Below are 20,184 nucleotides of genomic sequence, written 5' to 3'. Positions count from 1 at the left end.
CAGTGCAGCACTGAAGTGAATGCTTGGATCATACACTCAAGTCTCTGGAGTGGGGCTTCATTCCACAACCTTCTGATTCAGAGACAAGAGTGCTACTGAACCAAGGCTGACACTCAATTTGTTCATGGTGCACAGAATGGGGGGAGAAATTACGGGAGAAAGCGGACAGGGGCTGGATTGGGAGGAATTCAGGCAGGAGGACAGGCAGGAGAGTGTCAAATGAGACAGATGCAACTGCGAGGATGGCTTTGATTTCATACATCAAACGGTCACTAATTCTTTAGGTTTAGTATCCAAGATGGAATGTGTGATGGACCAGGAGAGTTTGGACTTGTTCCTGCTCTCCAGGATGACCTTGGAGTAGTATAAGGAGATGGCCAAAGAAAGGGAGCAATGAGACTGCAAGAAATGGTCAAACCAGATCTGGTGGTGAGTAGTGAGGCCAACTGCTTAACAAAGACAAACAACAATAGCCGTTAAGGTCATAAAACATCCCCAGGAACTTCACAAAGTGGGGGAATCGGGGCAAACAAATACTGAGCAGGAGTTAGAAGATTTAGAGTAGGTGACTTTAGACATGGTGGGAAGAGATGTAGCAGGACAAATGGATTTAGAATGCAGGGCCATAATGGAGGAAGACTGCCATTGATGGTGGAGGCAAGAGAGAGGGAACACAGAGTAGGCCAGATTTGGAAAAGAAGGGGATTCAAATTAGGACAGAGGGCTGGAGGAGGTTGCAGAGGTGGATACAGAAGGTTGGAAAGCACAGGGGTGAGGAGGACTTCAGGAGGCTGACAATGAGGGCATTGGAGAAACTGAGGGGGTGAAATTGGTCTTTGATGATAGCACAATGTGGAATCGACAGCCCGTTTCACTCCACACCCGATTCTTTTCCATTGAAGTCACCTCCTGAGCCTGGAATTGATGAAGGCGTGGACCAGAGCTTCAGCAGGTAGTCCGAGTGAAGTAGTGACAACCGGGTGATGCCGCAGAGGTGAATGAAAATAGGTGGTTTTTGTGGTTGACTGGATTTTGGTTTTGAAGCTCAGTTGAAGGTGGAAGAGAGCTGAATAAGAAGATTTCGAATGTATCTAAATGAAACTTCTGATTTTTTTCAAGCCATTGTGACCTCAGGTTTAAAAAAGAGATATGAAAGTTGCAATTCAGTGTAATTAGTGTCCTTGAATATTGCATCTTTTTTTGAAAATCAGCAGCACAAAATTTAGACATTGTTCCAGGAGAAATGTACGTTTCATTCATTTTACTTAGAAACTTACAAAAAATGCACACATGCCACATGCTAGAAAAGGAGTTGGTTGTTCAAAGATGTTCATTCCATTTCTAAAATAGAAAGAAAAAGACAAGAAAGGTTTAAAGAAATTATAATAATCTCTACAGTAAAGTAATTAAGAAAACAAATGAGCTCAGCTGTGTTCTGCACCGTATGACAAAAGGCACAGACAATCAGTAATTCTTATGAATTTTTTCCATTTTGAGTAGTGCAGCATTAATGTTGGAAATGTCTTTTCGAAACAGCAACATACTATAAGCTCTGCACTAACTCTCTTTTTGTACAACACAGCAGACTTGACCAGGACAAGCTAAGATTGCACAAGTCCACCTTACAAATTTGACTCAGGAATTTTTTTAAAAATCTACCAGGAGCTGCAATGACAGTCATCAGCAACTTGGGCCAGGCCAAGATTATCCTCACTCATGCTGAGCTTTTCTGTGTATCCCCATTTCACCTGAAGTGCTCAGAGAGGGTTCACAAGGTTGCTTTTTATATTTACAAAATTAAACCTTGAGGCTTCAAGTTGCATTTTAGAAATACAATGAAGACTTTTATAATATCGATCCCTACATTACAACAGTGACCGCACTTCAAAAGTACTTAATTGGCTTTAAAGCACTTTGGGAGGTCCTGAGGTCGTGAAAGGCACTATATAAATTCAAGTCTTTCTTTCTTTAGATAAAGCAAACTAGTACATGTTCTTATTTACCTCTGCATGGCAGGGCTTGTTCTAACCCTCAGCTAGTTAATCTAGGTAGGATTGAAAGCCAAAGGTGGTTAGACTTAGTAAAGGTGCCACTCGGCTAATGGCTTGAAGTCAGAGGTTTTGCAACATGATTTGAAGACCATTCACTCAGGACTCAAAAATCGTGAGCAGCATAGTACTCTAAGCTCAAACGTTAAGGCCTGAGACCAAAATCACTGCAAAATTCAAGGTTCAGCACCCTGATGAAGGCCAGTAGCATCAGGATAGGTGTGAATGTCCAAGCTTAATGGTACAGACTGGCTTGGAACCAAGCTAGAACAACAGGTTGGGGGGGAGGTAAGATCTTGCAGGTTAGGAGGAGAAATAGCTCTATTGAAGTGTGCCTTTGTAAATAAAAACTGGGGACTTTCAAATGAATCTGATCCCACCACAATCTCAAGTTATTATCTCCGTCCAAAAAGAACATGGTGGAAGTTTTGATATATGTCGAGTACCTTGTGGTCAAATGGACAATCAGTAGCGTCCACATTCCTAGTACGGTCCCTTTATGTTTAGTCGGGACCAATCAGGAGATATTCTATAGTAAGCCTTTCAGAAGGCCTGCAAGATCTATTCCTCAAAGAAACAAAGAGATACCGAAGGCTGGTTGACCAAAGTAACAAATATTTTTCCAAGCATGTTTTTGTAAAGGAAAGCACTGTTTCCAAGAAAATACCGAACTATAGTCATTGTCCTTCAGAATTAATCCTGAAGAAAATTTGCACCCCTCCTTAATCTTAATCTTCCAAATGAGCAATGCAGCCAATAAGACTAACAAACTATCTCACTTTGTGTACACACATGTACTTTTTGGTGTATTCTTTTACTGCCCAAGTAGATTTAACAACCACGTACTTTTGGTTTTGCATTTCCCATGCTTATCTAAGCTTTTTGCAACCAAGTTAAATTATTCAAAACCATTATCAGATATGCTGACAAATGTGCAGGAGCAGATTTATTATTTAGCTGTTTCAAGCTATGCTAACAATCTAAAACTAGTTTCATGTCATGGATGGGAGGAGGGTTCATAGAGTCGCCTGTTTTATTGTTTATCAATAAATGACCTTACGATGCTCTGGCCAACAGACCAAGTAATAGGTGAGAAAAACTGACTGAAATTAAACAACAGAAATGCCTCACCATTACTGTTCAGAATGTCTTTAAAGTCTGGAGGGATGTATTTAAAACATATTGCACAATCCTCATAATTTATAAAAGAAAGGTCTTGAATTGGGTACATTTTAATTTTGATTGCTCCTAATCCAGATCAGAACATGCATCAGGAATTCTGGTGTGCACCTTCCTTGATTTTCCATCCATTACTTGAAATGCAAAAATTTAGCTTTATATCTCCTCCCTGAGGAAAGATCTTTCCATTAATTTAGGTACAAAATTAGCCTCTGGAGACCACTGAGCCATTGGTTTACAGCACAGAAGGAGGCCATTCAGCCTATCATGTCTGTTCCAGCTCCTGACTTGACCAATCCAAAACTGCTCTGTTCTTTCCCTGGAGCCTGACATCTATACATATATTTAATTCATGCTCAACTCCAAAGAGTACTCCAATAAGCAAACTCTCAAACTCTACGAACCAGAGTGTAACTTTATACACCAGCATCTGGTAATGTAGCGAGGTCAGGAGATGAACAGAAACCCTCGTCACTGTATTTAGCTTACTGGAAGTGTCCCAAACTTTCTTGTGATCTCTCAGACTTCATAAAGTGGTAGAATAAACGATCTATCAGACTATGACTGAAGCTACAGGACAGGTTTATTAATAATAGCATTACAATAGCAAAAACAATACAACACATTACAGTATTTTGCAGAACATTTAACTCGTACTCTCTCCCCGGATACAAAAAACAATAAACAAATGCACCACTTAGCTAACTCTAGCGATACGAAACCGAGACTGACTAACTCTTTACTTGAGGATTGGCATTGGTCCTTGGGCTCTCCGCAGTGCTGTGGAACAGTGGTATGAGAGAGAGAGTGCCCCAATGTATATGTCTACACAGGCATGGAGCTGTCAATCACCCCCTGTCTGCTCCTGCAGGATAACCAGGCGACTTGAGTTCATCTTTCATCTGTTTCCAGGTCACAGAGGTGGGAGGGGGGTGCGATTTTCAAATGTTTACAAGTTGAAAATGGGCGGAAAACAACATCCACCATTTTGGACACACTGATCAGATTTGTCTCTGCTCAAAATTTTAATCTAACTGGTACAAGCTCTTTGACTTGGGTTTGAGCATCAGAATCGGCACCTTCAAGCAGGCAGGATACATATCCCCTTCAGATGACTGACACCATATTTCAGAGAGAGTCCTGGTTATTTAGTGTGTGTTCCCAAAGATGTTTTATGTGATAAGTAAACTGCTGAAATACAATTGTTTGAAACTTTTTTACTTTCATCAAAGGAACTTTCTGGACATTTCCAGCTGGTGTTTCACATGAAGCTTTATTCCCTTCAAGGCTGGTGACAGCTGCTTTTTTAAGTCAAAGGGCTGGATTTTCCTTCAAATTTACGAATTGTTCCAGAGGGCATTTGGGGCACAAAACAGAGTAAAATGGATTCTTGAAGATGACTGCCTCAAAACCGAAGGCATACAAAAGTCTCATATCTAAGTTTGCCAAAGACACAAAGATTGGTGGCATTGTAAGCAGTGTGGATGAAAACATAAAATTACAAAGCGATATTGATAGATTAGGTGAATGGGCAAAAATGTGGCAAATGGAATTCAATGTAGACAAATGTGAGGTCATCCACTTTGGATCAAAAAAGGATAGAACAGGGTACTTTCTAAATGGTAAAAAGTTAAAAACTGTGGATGTCCAAAGGGACTTAGTGGTTCAGGTACGTAGATCATTGAAGTGTCATGAACAGGTGCAGAAAATAATCAATAAGGCTAATGGAATGCTGGCCTTTATATCTAGAGGACGAGAGTACAAGGGGGCAGAAGTTATGCTGCAGCTATACAAAACCCTGGTTAGACCGCACCTGGAGTACTGTGAGCAGTTCTGGGCACCGCACCTTCGGAAGGACATATTGGCCTTGGAGGGAGTGCAGCCTCGGTTTACTAGAATGATACCCGGACTTCAAGGGTTAAGTTACGAGGAGAGATTACACAAATTGGGGTTGTATTCTCTGGAGTTTCGAAGGTTAAGGGGTGATCTGATCGAAGTTTGCAAGATATTAAAGGGAACAGACAGGGTGGATAGAGAGAAACTATTTCCGCTGGTTGGGGATTTTAGGAGTAGGGGGCACAGTCTAAAAATTAGAGCCAGATCTTTCAGGAGTGAGATTAGAAAACATTTCTACACACAAAGGGTGGTAGAAGTTTGGAACTCTCTTACGCAAACGGCAATTGATACAAACTCAATTGCTAAATTTAAATGTGAGATAAATAGCTTTTTGGCAACCAAAGGTATTAAGGGATATGGGCCAAAGGCAGGTATGTGGAGTTAGATCACAGATCAGCCACGATCTTATCAAATGGCGAAGCAGGAAGGAGGGGCTGAATGGCCTACTCCTGTTCCTACATTCCGATCTCCCCAAACTTCCATTCACCCTCCTATCCATCTCCCCCAACTTCCATTCACTCTCAGATCCATCTCCGCAACTTCCATTCCCCTCCGATCCATCTCCCCTAACTTCCATTCACCCTCCGTTCCATCTCCCCCCAACTTCCACTCACCCTCCGTTCCAACTCCCCGCAACTTCCATTCACCCTCCGATCCATCTCCCCCCAACTTCCATTCACCCTCCGTTCCAACTCCCCCCAACTTCCATTCACCCTCCGATCCATCTCCCCCCAACTTCCATTCACCCTCCGATCCATCTCCCCCCAACTTCCATTCACCCTCCGATCCATCTCCCAATTACTTCCATTCACCCTCCGATCCATCTCCCCCCAACTTCCATTCACCCTCCGATCCATCTCCCCCCAACTTCCATTCACCCTCCGTTCCAACTCCCCCCAACTTCCATTCACCCTCCGATCCATCTCCCCCCAACTTCCATTCACCCTCCGATCCATCTCCCCCCAACTTCCATTCACCCTCCGATCCATCTCCCCCCAACTTCCATTCACCCTCCGATCCATCTCCCAATTACTTCCATTCACCCTCCGATCCATCTCCCCAACTTCCATTCACCCTCCGATCCATCTCCCCAACTTACATTCACCCTCCGTTCCAACTCCCCCCAACTTCCATTCACCCTCCGATCCATCTCCACCCAACTCCCATTCACCCTCCGATCCATCTCCCAATTACTTCCATTCACCCTCCGATCCATCTCCCCCCAACTTCCATTCACCCTCCGATCCATCTCCCAATTACTTCCATTCACCCTCCGATCCATCGCCCCCCAACTTCCATTCACCCTCCGATCCATCGCCCCCCAACTTCCATTCACCCTCCGATCCATCTCCCCCAACTTCCATTCACCCTCCGATCCATCTCCCCCCAACTTACATTCACCCTCCGATCCATCGCCCCCCAACTTCCATTCACCCTCCGATCCATCTCCCCCAACTTCCATTCACCCTCCGATCCATCTCCCCCCAAATTTCATTCACCCACCGATCCATCTCCCCCCAAGTTCCATTCACCCTCCGATCCATCTCCCCCCAACTTCCATTCACCCCCCGATCCATCTCCCCCCAACTTCCATTCACCCCCCGATCCATCTCCCCCCAACTTCCATTCACCCTCCGATCAATCTCCCCCCAACTTCCATTCACCCTCCGATCCATCTCCCCCCAAGTTCCATTCACCCACCGATCCATCTCCCCCCAACTTCCATTCACCCCCCGATCCATCTCCCCACAACTTCCATTCACCCCCCGATCCATCTCCCCCCAACTTCCATTCACCCCCCGATCCATCTCCCCCCAACTTCCATTCACCCTCCGATCAATCTCCCCCCAACTTCCATTCACCCTCCGATCCATCTCCCCACAACTTCCATTCACCCTCCGATCCATCTCCCCCCAACTTCCATTCACCCTCCGATCCATCTCCCCCAACTTCCATTCACCCCCCGATCCATCTCCCCACAACTTCCATTCACCCTCCGATCCATCTCCCCCCAACTTCCATTCACCCTCCGATCCATCTCCCCCAACTTCCATTCACCCCCCGATCCATCGCCCCCCAACTTCCATTCACCCTCCGATCCATCGCCCCCCAACTTCCATTCACCCCCCGATCCATCTCCCCCCAATTTCCATTCACCCTCCGATCCATCTCCCCCCAACTTCCATTCACCCTCCGATCCATCTCCCCACAACTTCCATTCACCCCCCGATCCATCTCCCCCCAACTTCCATTCACCCCCCGATCCATTTCCCCCGAACTTCCATTCACCCTCCGATCCATCTCCCCCCAAGTTCCATTCACCCACCGATCCATCTCCCCCCAACTTCCATTCACCCTCCGATCCATCTCCCCCAACTTCCATTCACCCCCCGATCCATCGCCCCCCAACTTCCATTCACCCTCCGATCCATCTCCCCCCAAGTTCCATTCACCCTCCGATCCATCTCCCCCCAACTTCCATTCACCCTCCGATCCATCTCCCCCCAACTTCCATTCACCCCCCGATCCATCTCCCCCCAACTTCCATTCACCCCCCGATCCATCTCCCCCCAACTTCCATTCACCCTCCGATCAATCTCCCCCCAACTTCCATTCACCCTCCGATCCATCTCCCCCCAAGTTCCATTCACCCACCGATCCATCTCCCCCAACTTACATTCACCCTCCGATCCATCTCCCCCAACTTCCATTCACCCTCCGATCCATCTCCCCCCAACTTCCATTCACCCTCCGATCCATCTCCCCCCAACTTCCATTCACCCCCCGATCCATCGCCCCCCAACTTCCATTCACCCTCCGATCCATCTCCCCCCAACTTCCATTCACCCCCCGATCCATCTCCCCCCAACTTCCATTCACCCTCCGATCAATCTCCCCCCAACTTCCATTCACCCTCCGATCCATCTCCCCCCAACTTCCATTCACCCCCCGATCCATCTCCCCCCAATTTCCATTCACCCCCCGATCCATCGCCCCCCAACTTCCATTCACCCTCCGATCCATCTCCCCCCAACTTCCATTCACCCACCGATCCATCTCCCCACAACTTCCATTCACCCCCCGATCCATCTCCTCCCAACTTCCATTCACTCTCAGATCCATCTCCCCCCAACTTCCATTCACCCCCCGATCCATCTCCCCCCAACTTCCATTCACCCTCCGATCCATCTCCCCCCAACTTCCATTCACCCCCCGATCCATTTCCCCCGAACTTCCATTCACCCTCCGATCCATCTCCCCCCAAGTTCCATTCACCCACCGATCCATCTCCCCCCAACTTCCATTCACCCTCCGATCCATCTCCCCCAACTTCCATTCACCCCCCGATCCATCGCCCCCCAACTTCCATTCACCCTCCGATCCATCTCCCCCCAAGTTCCATTCACCCTCCGATCCATCTCCCCCCAACTTCCATTCACCCTCCGATCCATCTCCCCCCAACTTCCATTCACCCCCCGATCCATCTCCCCCCAAGTTCCATTCACCCTCCGATCCATCTCCCCCCAACTTCCATTCACCCTCCGATCCATCTCCACACAACTTCCATTCACCCTCCGATCCATCTCCCCCGAACTTCCATTCACCGTCCGATCCATCTCCCCCGAACTTCCATTCACCCTCCGATCCATCGCCCCCCAACTTCCATTCACCCTCCGATCCATCTCCCCCCAACTTCCATTCACCCTCCGATCCATCTCCCCCCAACTTCCATTCACCCTCCGATCCATCTCCACACAACTTCCATTCACCCTCCGATCCATCTCCCCCGAACTTCCATTCACCCTCCGATCCATCTCCCCCCAACTTCCATTCACCCTCCGATCCATCTCCCCCCAACTTCCATTCACCCTCCGATCCATCTCCCCCCAACTTCCATTCACCCTCCGATCCAACTCCACCCAACTTCCATTCACCCTCCGATCCATCTCCCCCCAACTTCCATTCACCCTCCGATCCAACTCCACCCAACTTCCATTCACCCTCCGATCCATCTCCCCCGAACTTCCATTCACCCTCCGATCCATCTCCCCCCAACTTCCATTCACCCTCCGATCCATCTCCCCCGAACTTCCATTCACCCTCCGATCCATCTCGGCCAACTTCCATTCACCCTCCGATCCATCTCCCCACAACTTCCATTCACCCTCCGATCCATCTCCCCCCAACTTCCATTCACCCTCCGATCCATCTCCCCCCAACTTCCATTCACCCTCCGATCCATCTCCCAATTACTTCCATTCACCATCTGATCCATCGACCCCCAACTTCCATTCACCCTCCGATCCATCTCCCCAACTTACATTCACCCTCCGATCCATCTCCCCCCAACTTACATTCACCCTCCGATCCATCTCCCCCCAACTTACATTCACCCTCCGATCCATCTCCCCCCAACTTCCATTCACCCTCCGATCCATCTCCCCCAACTTCCATTCACCCTCCGATCCATCTCCCCAACTTACATTCACCCTCCGATCCATCTCCCCCCAACTTACATTCACCCTCCGATCCATCTCCCCCCAACTTACATTCACCCTCCGATCCATCTCCCCCCAACTTACATTCACCCTCCGATCCATCTCCCCCCAACTTACATTCACCCTCCGATCCATCTCCCCCCAACTTCCATTCACCCTCCGATCCTTCTCCCCCAAACTTCCATTCACCCTCCGATCCATCGCCCCCCAACTTCCATTCACCCTCCGATCCATCGCCCCCCAACTTCCATTCACCCTCCGATCCATCTCCCCCCAACTTCCATTCACCCTCCGATCCATCTCCCCACAACTTCCATTCACCCCCCGATCCATCTCCCCCCAACTTCCATTCACCCTCCGATCCATCTCCCCCCAACTTCCATTCACCCTCCGATCCATCTCCACACAACTTCCATTCACCCTCCGATCCATTTCCCCCGAACTTCCATTCACCCTCCGATCCATCGCCCCCCAAATTCCATTCACCCTCCGATCCATCTCCACCCAACTTCCATTCACCCTCCGATCCATCTCCCCCCAACTTCCATTCACTCTCCGATCCATCTCCCCCCAACTTCCATTCACCCTGCGATCCATCTCCCCCCAACTTCCATTCACCCTCCGATCCATCTCCCCCCAACTTCCATTCACCCTCCGATCCATCTCCCCCCAACTTCCATTCACCCTCCGATCCATCTCCCCCCAACTTCCATTCACCCTCCGATCCATCTCCCCCCAACTTCCATTCACTCTCCGATCCATCTCGCCCAACTTCCATTCAACCTCCGATCAATCTCCCCCCAACTTCCATTCACCCTCCGATCCTTCTCCCCCAAACTTCCATTCACCCTCCGATCCATCTCGGCCAACTTCCATTCACCCTCCGATCCATCTCGGCCAACTTCCATTCACCCTCCGATCCATCTCCCCCAACTTCCATTCACTCTCCGATCCATCTCGGCCAACTTCCATTCACCCTCCGATCCATCTCCCCAAATTTAATTCAACCTCCGATCAATCTCCCCCCAACTTACATTCACCCTCCGATCCATCTCCCCCCAACTTCCATTCACCCTCCGATCCATCTCCCCCCAACTTCCATTCACTCTCAGATCAATCTCCCCCAACTTCCATTCACCCTCCGTTCCATCTCCCCCCAACTTCCATTCACCCTCCGATCCATCTCCCCCCAACTTCCATTCACTCTCAGATCGATCTCCCCCAAATTCCATTCACCCTCCGATCCATAGCCCCCCAACTTCCATTCACTCTCCGATCCATCTCCCCAACTTCCATTCACTCTCCGATCCATCTCCCCCAACTTCCATTCACCCTCCGATCCATCTCCCCCCAAATTCCATTCACCCTCCGATCCATCTCCACCCAACTTACATTCACCCTCCGATCCATCTCCCCCCAAATTCCATTCACCCTCCGATCCATCTCCACCCAACTTACATTCACCCTCCGATCCATCTCCCCCCAAATTCCATTCACCCTCCGATCCATCTCCACCCAACTTACATTCACCCTCCGATCCATCTCCCCCCAACTTCCATTCACCCTCCGATCCATCTCCCCCCAACTTCCATTCACCCTCCGATCCATCTCCCCCCAAATTCCATTCACCATCCGATCCATCTCCCCCCAAATTCCATTCACCCTCCGATCCATCTCCCCCCAACTTCCATTCACCGTCCGATCCATCTCCCCCCAACTTCCATTCACCCTCCGATCCATCTACCCCCAACTTCCATTCACCCTCCGATCGATCGCCCCCAAATTTCATTCACCCTCTGATCCATCTCCCCCCAACTTCCATTCACCCTCTGATCCATCTCCACCCAACTTACATTCACCCTCCGATCCATCTCCCCCAATTTCCATTCACCCTCCGATCCATCTCCCCCCAACTTCTATTCACCCTCCGATCCATCTCCCCCCAACTTCCATTCACCCTCCGATCCATCGCCCCCAAATTTCATTCACCCTCCGATCCATCTCCCCCCAACTTCCATTCACCCTCCGATCCATCTCCCCCCAACTTACATTCACCCTCCGATCCATCTCCCCCCAACTTCCATTCACCCTCCGATCCATCTCCCCCCAACTTACATTCACCCTCCGATCCATCTCCCCCCAACTTCCATTCACCCTCCGATCCATCTCCCCCCAACTTCCATTCACCCTCCGATCCATCTCCTCCCAACTTCCATTCACTCTCCGATCCATCTCCCCCCAACTTCCATTCACCCTCCGATCCATCTCCTCCCAACTTCCATTCACCCTCCGATCCATCTCCTCCCAACTTCCATTCACCCACCGATCCATCTCCCCAACTTCCATTTACTCTCCGATGCATCTCCCCAACTTCCATTCACTCTCCGATGCATCTCCCCAACTTCCATTCACTCTCCGATCCATCTCCTCCCAACTTCCATTCACCCTCCGATCCATCTCTCCCCAACTTCCATTCACCCTCCGATCCATCTCCCCCAACTTCCATTCACCCTCCGATCCATCTCCCCCAACTTCCATTCACCCTCCGATCCATCTCCCCCCAACTTCCATTCACCCTCCGATCCATCTCCTCCCAACTTCCATTCACTCTCCGATCCATCTCCCCCCAACTTCCATTCACCCTCCGATCCATCTCCCCCAACTTCCATTCACTCTCCGATCCATCTCCCCCCAACTTCCATTCACTCTCCGATCCATCTCCTCCCAACTTCCATTCACCCTCCGATCCTTCTCCCCCAAATTCCACCCCAAACTCCACCCAAATTATTACTGCCACTACATGAATGGTGATGGGAGCTGCAGCAATATATCCCTGAATCAAGTACCACAATGAGGGGCCCATTTTGTGTGCTGCTCCTGAAGGTTGGTGTTATTTTGCCTGCTCACCAATGCATCAAGAAGGTGACTGATGATCTTTTCAGGATGGCTGTATAATTCATATCCTTCCCAATGGAAGCAGCGAAACAATGTGATACCGATCACTTTATTCTGCATGTGAATCCCAGATTCCCAGATAGCTGCCAAGATAGCTGATGATTCCCGTGAGGCTTCAACAAGCAGAGGAGAACAACAGATATAATGAGGCCTAATCCACTCCAAGAAGTGTGATATCGAGAACTCTAGGCATTCTGAGGTCTCATTTAAGGTGCTGAGTTAAATCTGGTGGCACCGTAGAAGACGGCCCAACTGGAGACTCCAGAATCGTTGCAGTGAAGAAAGACCTTACTGCTTCCAGAAGCTGAATTGATGATGAAAAAAGACCAGTTGGAAGGATCCTGCTCCCCACAACATGAGGAGGGGGTGCAGGAAGGAGAGGACGGGGGGGCAGGACAGCCAGCAGCCACAGAGGGGACAGCACAAGTTATTGTCCAGGGCAATTAATAAAGGTTCACCCACCCAACAAAGTTACCTTACACCTGCCTATTCTCTGCCCCCTCTCCCCACCACCTCACGTTGGCTCAGTCCCTCACTCACTGTCAACGATTTCTGCCCAAGGTCTGTCATAATACAAAAGTTTACATTTCTCTTGCCATCGTTCAAACTCCCAAAAAGAGAAAGCATATGCAGAAATTAAATCAAAACTCAGTGTACAAACCATGTACGCTTTACAGAACAGCATTCACCAAACGGTTCCAAAAATTCCATTCACCCTGTCTATAACTACCGGCATCTCCACATCATACTTAATACTCTGAGGAGACAGCAACATCTGCACTCACTTCCTACAGCCCACTGGTGCTGGGCACAAGTTCAGAGGAACTCCTGGTCGATGTCAGTACGGACCAAATACTCCCAACCAGGACTTGGAAGCTCGGTGATAGTGTTCTGATCAAAGGTCTATTGCAGCATTGTTAGCTGCTACTCTGATGGTCACCATTGCCTTTAGAAGCTGTTGCTGGGGTCTTGATGCCACGGAAATCTCCCGGGCTGCCCAGGGTGTTCTGAAGTTCGTGAGATACTTCCTGCAGATGTGGGTAGTGACTCCTCCCACTTTTCCATCATCCTAACTAGGTGCGTGGAATCCATCGTCACTGCCTGTCCGTGAGATCCATGCACCCCAATCATTGCTTTTTTGAGGACTGGGCCCCTGAGACCTGGGTCCCTGACTTCTCAGTGAGAGCGGTCATTTCTTCACCCTCTGTGGAGGAATGGCACTCTCCCGCTCTCCCTCTCTCCACAGTCCCAACTACTGGTGCTCAGAGCTTTACCCGGTGAAGCCCGGTCTGATCCATTTCAATGTCACAAAATGAGTTTTAAATTTAAAGAAGACACTAGGATAAAATGGAATAAATTCCATTGGTTAAAAGGAGTTAAATTAAACTTAAAATAGTATTAACAGAAAAGAAAGAGTATTGGAGAGAGGGCAGATGGTGTGAGCGGAAGTGTTTAGAATTATCATTGTCCTTTAAATGTCTCAATCGCCTGTAAATTGCTGGTATTACAGTAACTAAACAACTCACATATGAGTGATTCTATTAGTATTTCTTTCAGCCTCATAGTGTATGATTTAAAGCCTTAACACCAGCGGGCCCAGCGACTGAAATTTCTATTGCTTAATTGCAATCTGGATCTGAGCCTTATCTGATGCTAACTATTAAACAATAATTCCCATGCACATTCTCTATTGTTTCACTTATCACTGTGAGAACCTGTGAAACTGTTGCCAGCGCACAGAAAATAAACACAAGATAAGTGACTGGCAGGGAGTAACAAGGCTGTAACTCAATTGAGCAGGTCTGATGTCATCATAAACCACAAGAGTGAAGACTGAACAGTTCGTGAGCAGCAGCAAAGTCCCAAGATTGAATTACTGCCTTAAAAATTCACTGCAAGCTGTTTGTTATTCATTCTAATAGATGTAGTGAATAATTTAAATGATGTTTGTTTTCAATTTTTCCTATGGTTATGCAGCAGCCAAATTCTGCAGAGTGCAGAAAATGTGATACATACAGGAAAGTAACCATGCAGGTACAAGACTTGGAGATATATGGTGCTATATCACTGGATAGCTATCAACAGGATTGGCAATCCTCCACATCAATGATCAAATTTTTTAATGTATATGTTTATTTATAATATTGCTACCTGACAGTGATTGTCGGGTAGTATTCTAATTACTGGGTAGAATTATGTCAGACCACAAAAATTAAGTTTAAGCAATTTCTATTATCCACCAATAAGATTAGAATGTATAATGTACTAAAAAAATCTTCCATCTGGCAACTTTTTCCATTCTAAATTCCTATGTTCACATTTACAATGGAAACTGCCTATGTAAACTTGTCAAGCTGTAATTACACCCTCCCCCCCAGTGGTGGCACTGCAACAGCATCACTGGCAGTAATTACAGTGTGACAAGTTCACATAGGCAGTTTCCATTACAAATGTGGACATAAGAATTTATAATGGAAATATAAAAATAAGGACCGAGCTAGGACTTTCAAATAGGGACTGAAATGCATCTCTGCGCCCCGGCCTAACTATACCCCACCCTCAGGCCTCACTTAGCCTTGACTCCCCAAGTTCAATCCGATGGGAGATCATCTAGTATAGTATTGAAATAACTATTTGCTATCTTTTAAATATATTTTTCTCTCTTCCAATTTTCTCCCTTCCTGAACCTCCTAACTCATGCTGGGTACCATTCAACAGGCACTGGTTACTCTCCAACAACTTGTTTAGGTGGCCATTGGTCATGGTGAGCCCAGAACCGAACAGTAATAACCTATTCACTATGGGGCTGATCACCAATTCTGCCCTCATCCAATGTACACCTGCAAGTACATCCTCGCGAACGGGCACGCTCTCTCCCTCGCGCATGCACACGTTCTCCCTCTCGGGCGCCCCACGCTCTCACGGGCGCACACATACATACACTCATATACACACTCTCATGCCCATACGCTCGCACACACAAGCACGCATACACAAACTTCCAGCTTCCATTAGACAGTGGTCAAGAGTGGAGACCATGGATGATTTTCCCATTGCCAAGCCAGGTTCACCGAGGCGAACTTTAATATTGCTTTGAGCATTTTTTATTTTAATGTGGGAATTTAATTCAGCAAGCAGTACCTGGCAGTGATGATGCCTCATCTCACATTTTGTCCTGATGAAGCTTACAATGAAGCAATAACAATTGTAATGTAATCACGATTACATGGAAATAATTTGCTTTACTTATCAGGACATGCTATGTTTAGTGCATAACATAGTGCCTGTATGTCTCATATCATATTTATGAAGAAAGGAAGAACTTGCATTTATATAGCGCCTTTCACACCCTCAAGATGTCCCAATGTGTTTCACAGTCCATGCATACTGTTTTTTAAATTGTGGTCACTGTTGTGATGTAGGGATACAGCCACTGCCAATCTGTGCATAGCAAGGTCCCACAAATAGCAATAAGATAAATAACCAGATAACCTGCTTTTTTTTGGTCGTGTTAGATGAGGGATAAACGTTGGATAGAACAGAGGACAACTTCCCTGTTCTTCTTCAAATATCGCCATGTGATCTTTTACAACCACCCGAGAGGGCAGGGGGGCCTCAGTTTAACGTCTCATCCGAAAGACGGCACCTCCAACAGTGCAGCACTACCTCAGGCAAGGTTATGTGCTCAAATTTCCGCACAGGGTGATTGAGCCCACAACTTTCTGATTTAGAGGCGAGAGTGATGCCAACTGAGCCATTTCCACTTGAAGTGGTTCTCCGACAGTCCTGCTAATCCACCCAATTTCCGCTGTGGGCAGAGTTTGGCTGCATTGGCGATGACAAGCAGCAGTCTACCCACGCACAATGTTCTCAATATCTCAAATCGCTGCTGGCTCGGCCTTCCCCTAAGTATAGAGAAGGTTCATGAAAAGCCAGCGATGAGGATACGGTGCTGCTGACCTTTACACGCAGGCTAAGTGCTCAACCAGCCACAGACACAAAACGTACTGCTGCCTCCAGAGTAGTCTGGGAAATCCCCCTCAGGGTGTGCAGGCTCCTCCAGGATCTAACACTGCATCATTCACCTTACAGCATGGTGATGGAAGCCAGGGCTCTAGCTACAACCTAAATATGGCATTTATTACATTCCTTTGAATTTCTGATCTTGTTTCAACCTATTTTACATTTCTGGGCAGAAGCACCTTGCTCAACAAAAATACACTTGCTTCCCATCAGGAACAAACTGCATTTTATAAAAGCTCTTCTCCCCGACCCTAGTACAAGCTTTCTACATGTGGAAGTCACTCTATTTTTGGCAAGGATTTGCATTTTAAAAAAAGCATGGGTTTTTCATGCTGTCTGTCAAAATGATTCTTACTTTTACCTAATTAAATTGGCACCTCTTTCATTTTAGAGAAATTTACAGTACCAATGGCAAGAACAAAATCGCTGCATGAAATATTCAAATCCATTCAGGATCACATCATTTTGAGTACAAGTTACTTTTAATATCTCAAATTTTTTAAATCTTTCTTTCATTCCAAAGAACATACAGGATGCAATATGGTGAGACAGTATCTAACGAGTATTTTCAATGTCAGATCACATGAGCGCGTATTTAGCATTCTGTTCATGCAGTGCTGAATTGATGTTAATTGTTAACATCTTACAAGGATTGCTACACAGGAAGGAGAGTGAAAAGCCTACAATATAATTGTACACACAACATGGCAGAATATGTTCATTGTGTACGGGGCTTCGGACCGTCTAGCAGCAGTAGGGGTCAGGTGCTTCCAGTCTGCATGCACTGTGAAGCACTGCATTTCCCTGGTTCTTTTAACCATTATGGTTGTCCTGAATGAGTTCTCTTGCCGTGATGAGACTGCCTATACTCTGGATGATACAACTCATCCTGTTGTACCACTCAACTATTTCATGCTTAGAAATGAGCTAAAAGTGGTCCTGTTTATTTTAATTTTCAGCAGGGGTGGGAGACTGGTAGCAGTGGATCGACTGATCCTGAAACATCCCGGCCAACTTTCCTTTCCATTGGGGTCAGTGGTAAGGAGTGTATTCCAGGTGTCCAGTCCGCTACTGCCCGTTTTACCCCCGCGGGATATCAATGGCTCAGCTTTCAGTGCTTGAATTGATAGAAAACGAGCCTTTCGAAGAAGTCTTCAGCAAAGCAGAGTCTAATTCTTATTTTGATTTGATTCCCAACTCCAAACTGAAGTGTAGGACTGGAGAGAGTCAGGGGACAATGTGTAAGGAAGTATTTTAAATTGCGTGGGCGTATGGGTCAGCAGCGCATAGGAAGGGCTATGGGGATGATTTTAAACCCCAAGAACGGGTGGGTTGAGGGCGGGTGGGAGTTGAAAATAGTTGTTTTTTTGGATCGCGACTGCAACCCGGCTTTATTTCCGGATTTAACTTCGTCGGGTAAAAGTACAGGCTTCCCACTGGGAATGCAAAGTCCGAAAATTTTGCAGTTGCGACCCAAAGTAACAACTATTTTCAACGCCCACCTGCCCCCAACCCACCCGTTCTCGGGGTTTAAAATCACCCCCTATGTTTCCGCAGGGGGGCTGTGTTTCCGCAGGGAGGCTGTCCCAGACCTGTGTCGCCCTCTGCAACAAGACCTGCAGCCCACAGCCACAGCTGGCACATCTGTTGCAGTCAAGTTTACTGCGGCCCTCAACCTCTTAGATGAGGGGACCGAGTGTAATGTATACAAGTTTGCTGATGATACAAAAGTAGGTGGGAAAGTAAGCTGTGAGGAGGACACAAAGATTCTGCAAAGCGATATAGGCAGGTTAAGTGAGTGGGCGAGAAGGTGGCAGATGGAGTATAATGTGGGGAATGTGAAATTATCCACTTTGGTAGAAAGAATAGAAAAGCAGAATACTAAGAGAGACGAAGAAATGTTGGTATTCAGATGGATTTGGATGTCTTTGTGCACAAATCACAGAAAGTTAACTTGCAGGTACAGCAAGCAATTAGGAAGGCAAATGGTAAGTTGGCCTTTATTGCAAGGGGGTTGGAGTATAAGAGTAAGGAAGTCTTGCTGCAATTATATAGGCTTCTGGTGAGACCACACCTGGAGTACTGTGTACAGTTTGGGTCTTCTTACCTAAGGAAGGATATACTTGCCTTAGAGGGGGTGCAATGAAGGTTCACTAGATTGATTCCTGGGATTAGAGGATTGTCCTATGAGAAGAGATTGAGTAGAATGGGCCTATATTTTCTGGAGCTTAGAAGAACGAGAGGTGATCTCATTGAAATGTATTAAATTCTTAGAGGACTTGACAGGGTAGATGTTGAGAGGTTGTTTCCCCTGGCTGTAGAGTCTAGAACTAGGGGACATAGTCTCAAGGTAAGAGGTCGGCCATTTAGGACAGAGATGAGGAAAATTTTCTTCACCCAGAGAGTTGTGAGTCTTTGGAATTCTCTACCCCAGAGGGCTGTGGATGCTCAGTCGTTGAGTATATTCAAGATTGAGATCGATAGATTTTTGGACACTAAGGGAATTAAGGGATATGGGGATTGTGCAGGAGTTGAGGTTGAAGATCAGCCATGATCTGATTGAATGGTGGAGCAGGCTCGAGGGGCCGTATGGCCTTCTGCTGCTCCTATTTCTATTGTTCTTACGTTTTTTGTCTCTGGCTTCTCCAAGGCTACAACATCAGTCAATCTTCAGTTGATGTTTGCATTAAGCGGGTCACTGATGCCATTTTTGCTAACTATCACACTCCCCTGGACAACTGGAAACAGCAGGTTAGGGCACTGGGGTTTACATGGATTACATGCTTCCCGCATATCCAGGGCCCCATTGACTATAGCCACATCGCTATGTGGAGTCCTACAGTATGACCCCACTGCCTTGATGAATTGCAAGGGCTTCCATTCTATTAATGTGCAATAATGAACCTTGCGAAGATGTGTGAAGAGCTTGGCATAGTGAGCAGGCCGAGAAGCAATAAGTGTGTGCAAAAGCGGGAACTCTTTGGATGTACACAATACGAAGTGTGAGAACGGAAATGTGAGAATGAATCCAAGTCCTAACAAAGTAAAATCAGAGTGTTGTTTGTGTCAGTTTTGAGGCAGTAGCAGGCGTCGAGTGTGAATGTGAGCAGAAGGGAGGTGTAATGAAGTGTCCCGCTGTGATTGGAGGGGCACTTTTTGCGGGGTGGGGGGGGGGGGGGAGGGAAGGATTGATAGTGCTGGGGGGAGGGGGGGAAGTCTGGTGTCACATGGCTGTATTCAGAGTAAAAGAGATGTGAAGAGGAGTCTTACCTTGGCAGTTCTGGTAAGGTCATTAATTTTTTTCTGGCACTGCAGCCAAGTCCTGGAAGTGATGCTGCTAGCACTGGCCTGCTCCGTCACCTCTCCCCAAGCCTGCTGACTTATTTGGTGTGGCTCCTGTCTGCCATCTGAGGAAACTAGGACCTCCTCCCAGGCCCTGACTTGCTCAATAAGCACCTCCACTGCAACATCTGAAAATTGGGGTGCCCTGGACCTCGACATTGTGCCAGCTCCAGAAATCAGTTTCCACACACCATCCAGTGAAAGCAGCACCTCCTCTTTAAGAGCTGCAGGGCGGCTTTAAG

Source organism: Heptranchias perlo, chromosome 2 (genome assembly GCF_035084215.1).
Source record: "Heptranchias perlo isolate sHepPer1 chromosome 2, sHepPer1.hap1, whole genome shotgun sequence".
In the NCBI taxonomy this organism is placed as follows: Eukaryota; Metazoa; Chordata; class Chondrichthyes; order Hexanchiformes; family Hexanchidae; genus Heptranchias; species Heptranchias perlo.
Note: the sequence above shows the minus strand (reverse complement) of the source record.